The sequence below is a fragment of the Myotis lucifugus genome, unplaced genomic scaffold (assembly GCF_000147115.1).
Source record: "Myotis lucifugus unplaced genomic scaffold, Myoluc2.0 scaffold_421, whole genome shotgun sequence".
Lineage (NCBI taxonomy): Eukaryota > Metazoa > Chordata > Mammalia > Chiroptera > Vespertilionidae > Myotis > Myotis lucifugus.
This window is the reverse complement of record NW_005871469.1, coordinates 469939-477112: the sequence shown is the minus strand read 5'-3', so window position 1 is coordinate 477112 and position 7174 is coordinate 469939. Positions and strand designations below refer to the sequence as shown.

At 42.2% G+C, this 7174-nt stretch overlaps 1 long non-coding RNA gene across 1 annotated transcript in view; it reads left to right on the top strand.

The window, feature by feature from the left end:
- Positions 1–4074, top strand: part of LOC102425812 — a 15693-nt gene extending 11619 nt beyond the window's left edge. The window contains exon 2 of the long non-coding RNA XR_002826221.1: positions 3820–4074. This is a non-coding gene — a long non-coding RNA (uncharacterized LOC102425812). The remainder of the gene's footprint in view (positions 1–3819) is intronic.
- The last annotated feature ends 3100 nt before the right edge of the window (positions 4075–7174 follow it).

Here is a 7174-nt window from a genome sequence, read left to right as displayed (position 1 = left end):
TATGCACCCTATGTTCATTGAAGCATTATTCACAGTGGCCAAGACATGGAAACAACCAAAGTGTCCTGGGATAGAGGACTGGATAAAGAAGATGTGGTACATATACACAATGGAATACTACTCAGCCATAAGAAAGGATGAAATAGCACCATTTGCAACAACATGGATGGACCTTGAGAACATTATGCTAAGTGAAATAAGTCAGTTAGAAAAAGCTAAGAACCATATGCTTTCACTCATATGTGGGATATAAAACTGAAATTCATGAACACAAACAGCAGTGTGGTGGTTGCCAGAGGGAAGGGGGTGAGAGGAGAAGGGGGTACTAACATATGGGGACAGGAGAAGATTTGACTTTGGTGGTGGACACATGGTGCAATATACAGGTCTTGTAACATAGAAACCCACACCTGAAACCCATATGTTCATGTTGACCAATGTCATCCCAATCAATTTAATAAAAAATAAAATAAAATAAAAATAAAAATGGAAGATTTTTATAGGAAGAAGGGTAGGGTAAGAGGGCTATGAACAAAAACAAAAAAAGAGCCCTAGCTGGTTTGGCTCAGTGGATAGAGCATCGGAGTGTGAACTGAGGGTCCCGGGTTTGATTCCCGGTCAAGGGCACATGCCTGGGTTGCAGGCTCCATCTGCAGTAGGGGGTATGCAGGAGGCAGCCAATCAATGATTCTCTCTCATCATTGATGTTTCTATCTCTCTCTCCCTCTCCCATTCTCTCTGAAATCAATAAAAAAATATTTTTTTTTAAAAAAAGAAAGGATTATTTTTAGACCATGACATCTTTTAGGAGGAAGGAAATGGTGAGGATTTTTATCATGGGGGTTTGTGACCATATCCCCTTTTCTTAACCAGACAAATATAGTTCTGCCAAAGTTAGTGAACCTGAATCATGGAAAGCCTCTTGGTAGGTAATTTCTAGGGGCACAGTTCGATCATCTAAGAGGCATTGCCCAGCTGTGCATCAGCAGTCTATGCATCCTGTCTAACCCCTACAGACAGGAATATTTCCTGTTGGGCACATTTGTCCACTCAAAGCAAGGAGTAGTTAGGTTTTCTCCTAGCCTGAAATAAAAAGTTGCTCTAAATTCCAGAGGTTACCCCCCTTAGCAATGGTGTGGGAGCTATAGATGATGGCATTATCTTTGCAGGCCAATGCCAGAGTAAAGGAAAGAAAGGAAAGAAAGGGTTCATGTTTAGCTAAAGTAGAAAGCCTTGATCCAGTGTTGAAGGTGGAGTAGTCGACATCGATGTTGGCTACTTCTCTTCTAAGTAATTTGACTTTAAGATCTCCAGTGTTTGTGCAGGACCAGCTGTCAGGTGGGGTCTTCTTCAGTCACGAGATATATTTTATTGTCTATCCCATGATTTATTTTTTATCTTTTTAAAAAACATTTCTTTATTGTTAAAAGTATTACATATGTCTCCCTTTTCCCCCCATTAACCTCCTCCAGCCCGCCCCCCTGCCCCAATCCCAGGCCTTCACCGCCCTATTGTCTGTGTCTGTGGGTTATGGATATATGCATACAAGGTCTTTGGTTGATTACCTCCCACTCACCTACTCTCACCCACCTTCCCTCTGAGATTCTGCACTCTGTTCCATGCTTCCATGTCTCTGGATCCACTCCGTACATCAGTTTATTTTGTAACTTAGATTCCACATATGAGTGAGATCATGTGATACTTGTCTTTCTCTGACTGACTTATTTCACTTACGGGAGACTCTCCAGGTCCCTCCATGCTGTCTCAAAGGGTAAGAGATCCTTCTTTTTTACTGCGGCATAGTATTCCATGGTGTAAATGTACCACAGCTTTTTTATCCACTCTTCTACTGATGAGCATTTGGGCTGTTTCCAGATCTTAGCTATTGTAAATTGTGCTGCTATGAACATAGGGGTGCATACATTCTTCCTGATTGGTGTTCCGGGTTTCTAGGATATATTCCTAGAAGTGGGATCACTGGTCAAATGGCAGTTCCATATTGAATTTTTTGAGGAAACTCCATACTCTTTCCATAGTGGCTGCACCAGTCTGCATTCTCACCAGCAGTGCACTAGAGTCCCTTTTCTCCACATCCTAGCCAGCACTTTTCATTTGTTGAAGTTTATCCCATGATTTAGATGTGATGGCAAGTTGTGTATATTTCATTTCAACACATATGTAAAGTACACACAAGTGAGTATGGCTCAATGAATTATTACAAAGTGAAACCCCAGTGAAGAGACAGAATGTTGCCTGCATCCTGGAAACCCCTCTATTGCTCCTCCCAGGACTACCAGCTCTCTCCTCCCCACAAAAAGCATTGTGCTGACTTTCATGGCGTTTTAGTGTTTTATGCGTGTGTTTAGGCCATGGCGTGTCTATAATATTTGGCCTTCTCTTTGCTCCTTTCCTGTTATTTATAACAAAGTTAATAACAACAGTTTCACATCCACTTCCCCTATGGACGTAGGTCGTTTCATTTTTTTTCCTGCACTTTTCATGATTTATGGCATGTGACCTTAAATGCTTAAGCATGCATCCTTAAATGCTCTTTTTGGGGGTGGACTTTGCATAAGTGGAACATTCATATAATACATATTGTTTTGTGTCTGGCTCCATTGCTCAAAATTATGTTCTTGAGATTCAGCCTTAAAGCTGTTGTTCATCCATTTTCCTTGCTTTGTAGTAAAACATTTCATGAACCTATGACAATTTATTTGTTTTGCTCCTTTGCCTTGATTTTTATGTAGGTATAATCTATGTACAGTAAAGTGCAAAACTTTCAAGCATACAGCTTAATGAGACACATTCAGAAGAGATACAGAATTTTTTTGGTAACTTGGACGGCTCTGTCTTGCTGCCTTTCCAGCTAACGCCCACCAATGGGACCGCTATCCTGACCTTTATCACCTAGGGTGCTGCTGCCTGTTTTAACCCTTCACATAAATGAAGTTACGTGTGTGTGTGTGTGTGTGTGTGTGTGTGTGTGTTTAAAATGTATTTTAAAGAATTTTATTAATAGAATCATTAGTTTATTGTTTTTGTTTATACTGTTTAGTCTGTAACATGTATAAGTTATTAAATAGCTTAATTACATTTACATTCTTTTCCCAGTTGAATCTTTTTTTAAAATTTTGTTTTATTGCTTAAAATGTTACAAAGAGTAGTACATATGTCTCCTTTTTTCCCCCCCCCTTGACCTTCCCCCGGCCTCCCCTAACCCCCAGTGTCTTGTGTCCATTGGTTATGCTTATATGCATGCATACAAGTCCTTTGGTTGATCTCTTACCCCGCTTCCGCCTCCCAACCCTCCCAAGCCTTCCCGCTGTAGTTTGACAGTCTGTTCAATGCTGCTCTGCCTCTGTATCTATTTTTGTTCATCAGTTTATAATGATCTTTATTATCCATAAATGAGTGACATCATGTGCTATTTTTCTTTCATTGACTGGCTTATTTCACTTAGCATAATGCTCCCCAGTTCTATCCATGCTGTTGCAAATGGTAAGAATTCCTTCTTTTTTACAGCAGCATACTATTCCATTGTGTAGATGTACCACAGTTTTCTAATCCATTCATCTGTTGATGGGCACTTAGGCTGTTCCCAAATCTTAGCTATGGTAAATTGAGTGTGTGTGTTTTTAATATATTACACCCTCATGACCTGATTAGATCCCAAAGGCCCCACTTCCTAATACTATCACATAGGTGATTAGGATTACAACATATAATTTTTGGGGGACACAGACCTTCAATTGATAATAGTGGTATATACATTTAATGGAATATTATTTTTTAAAAATATATTTGTCTTGATTTCAGAGAGGAACAGACAGGGAGCAAGACAGAAGCATCAATGATGAGAAATAATTATTGATTGGCTGCCTCCTGCACTGGGGATTGAAACCCCACCTCAGGCATGTGACCCAACCAGGAATCAAACTGTGGATGCTTAACCTCTGAGCAACACCGGCCGGGCTAATGGAATAGTATTTAAAAATTTTAAAATAGAACTTTTTGGGGAAGTTTTCAAATGTAAACAGAGAAGTTTCAAGAATAAATATAGTACAAAGAGCATTATTTACCCAGATTTACCTGAACATTTTAGCCCATTTTCAATATCAGTATTTCTCTCTCTCCCTCTCTCTCATCTAGTACTTTATCTGGATCATCTAGGGTAAATCACATACAACATGACCCTTTACCCCTAAATACTCCAGTGTATTTATAAGAACAGAAATGTTCTCATACAGCTGTCATTCAGTTATCAACTTCAGTAAGGTTAACATTGCTAGAATGCTTTCATCTCTACTTTTTGTATTGCAATTTTGTCAAATTGACAACTTTGAAAAGAAACGGCAGTTTTGTTGTTGTCTGAGTGATGCCACAGTCCCGAGGCACTACAGTAGTAGTAGGCAAAGTAGTAGGCAAAGGCCCTGGAACCAGACAGCTGGGGTTTGATCCAACCTCTGCACCCATCGGCAAAGTGACCCCGATCAAGCATGTGACCTCTTTATGCCTCAGCTTCTGCAATAGTAAAATGGGGATACTTTTACTTTAATATATTTTTTAATTTTCTTAATCATCTGAGCATATTTTCCCACGGATTGTTAGAGAGAGTGGAAGGGAGGGAGAGAGACAGAAAGAGAGAAACATTTATGTGAGAGACACACATTGATTGGTTGCCTCCCCCATGTGCCTTGACCAGGGCTGGGGATGGAGCCTGTAACCGAGGTACATTCCCTTGACCAGAACCGAGGAGGCACAACCCTTCAGTCTGAGGGCTGATGCTCTATCCACTGAGCGTACTGGCTAGGGCTATTTTTAAAAAATATATGTTTAAATTGATTTCAGAGAGAGATAGAGATAGAAACATCAATGATGAGAGAGAATAGTTGATCATCTGCCTCGAGCCCATAACCCAGGCATGTGCCCCAACCAGGAATCAAACCATGACCCCCTGGTTCATAGGTTGCCGCTCAACCACTGAGCCACCTGGGCCAGGCAAATGGGGATACTTTTAGAGATACCTAACCGAAAACATTTACAGGTGACTTGATACAATGTCTGGAGTTTGCTTAAAAATAATCCTGATTTTTGGGGGCCGCAGGGAGAGGATTGTTAGTGTTACAGGGAGGAGTGGGGCTTGTCTCCCTAGTTTGCTTGTGGGAGTGAGGTTCTTGCGGTGCTGTGGGAAGAAGCACGTCTGGAGGCCCCATGGGAGCAGAAAGCTTTATTTCTGTGGAGTTACACCCTGAGGTTTCCAAAGCCCCATTTCCCTTAGTCCAGTCATAGAAGAAGTGTAGCTGGGGCTCCAGCAGAGCTGAAATCAGAGCCAGTGTCCAGGTTCCTTTCTATGATGGAGCCGGGTCCGGTCCAGCATCAGGCTAGTTTAGCTTGTGTTTCCCTGCTGTAGTCCATTGTGTGTGGGGTCCACATGGCTGTGGGCCATACAAGGAAGGAGGAGCAAAAGAGCCCCATGAGTCCTAGCCGGTTTGGCTCAGTGGATAGAGCATTAGCCTGCGGACTAAAGGGTCCCAGGTTCGATTACGGGCAAGGGCACATGCCCGGGTTGTGGGCTCAATCCGCCCCCCCCCCGTGGGGGACTGTGCAGGAGGCAGCCAATCAATGATTCTCTCTCATCATTGATGCTTCTATCTCTATCTCTCTGAAATCAATAATAAAAAAAAGAAATTACAATTCCTTCCCAACAAAAAAAAAAAAAGAAGAGCCCCACGAGCCAAGAGTCACGGGGGTGGGGGGTGGGGGAGAGAAAGAGAGAGAGAGAGAACTCTTTTGTTTAGGAGATTATGTATTCCCAAATTTTTGTGTGCTCGCAGTGGCCACGCTCATTCTGGCCAATGATTTCTGTTCCCAGGTGTGACTGACAGACAAGTACCTTCCCTATGTCACCCCAACTGTATTGGACATGCATCTGTCTTTCCTTTGCCCAGTTCCCCTCCCCCAGAGTTTTACAGGGAATAAATAGGCTGGTGGTTCTCTGGGGAGTGCAAAGCTGCAGCTCCCTGTTGAAGTGGCCCAAATGACATGCCTATATGTCTGGCCTTCCCTTTTCTGTAGGTCTGTATTGGGGGCTCAAGAATTTGCCATTTTAACAAGTCCCAAGTGATGCTGAAGCTGCTGATCTGGGGGCTGCACTTAGGCCACCTATTATTAACACCTAGGTAATTACAATGGTATCGTTATACCTATAGATGGAACGAGATTGGCCATGAGTTTGTCATTGTTCAAAATTATATCTACTTTTGTGTATGCTTAAAGTCTTCCACAGTAAAAAAATTTTTTCAAAGACAGGAAAGTAAAATTAAAAAAATGGGGAGGGGTAGAGGCTATTAATTATTAATTACCTGCCTTATAAGGTTGCTAGGAGGAGGGATTAAACAAATTAATTTAAATTAAACCTAAATAAAGCATTTAGAACAGTGCCTGACACATGGGCAATGCTCCGTGTCAGCTATTTTTATTTTGTTCTTTCTAGTCCGGAAGCAGCTCAGACACGTTACCAGTAGGTGGCGCTGTCTCCCAGCTCCATAAAGAGCCTGGCGCAGATGACTATCCCTGGGTTTGAATCCTGTTCTGCTGCTTCCTAGTTGACATTTACTATCTCCGAGCCTTTTTATGCATTTCTAAAATGGGGACAGCAACAGTATCAACTTCTGAGTTGTTAGGATGATTCAGACACAATGATGTAATGATGCAAGGTACCCGGTGCGGTATCTGGTGCATCCCTTTCTGGACACCTGTCTCTCAGGATGCGCCTCTGGGCCAGTGTTCCTCCTCTTTTCTTTGGGGATTCTCTCACCCGCCCAAGTAATGTGAAAACCCGCAGTGGCTACGGACAGGGAGCTTTCTTCCCTAGTGCAGCCTCATCCAAACCTATCACAGGTTAGCCCTCTAGCCACTAGATGGCGAAGTCTTCTTAAGAGACTGAGGACCTATTAGAAATCCCGTTTTCTTGAGATGTGATTAAGATTTTAGGCTATGCTAAAGTGGATAGAGTGTGGGCTCAGTGGATAGAGTGTGGGCCTGGGAACTGAAGGGTTGTGGGTTTGATTCTGGTCAAGGGGCATTTACCTTGGTTTCTTGATTTGTGGGAGATGTCTCACATCGATTTTTTTCTCTTTCACTCTTTTTAAATAAATGAATAAATGAATAA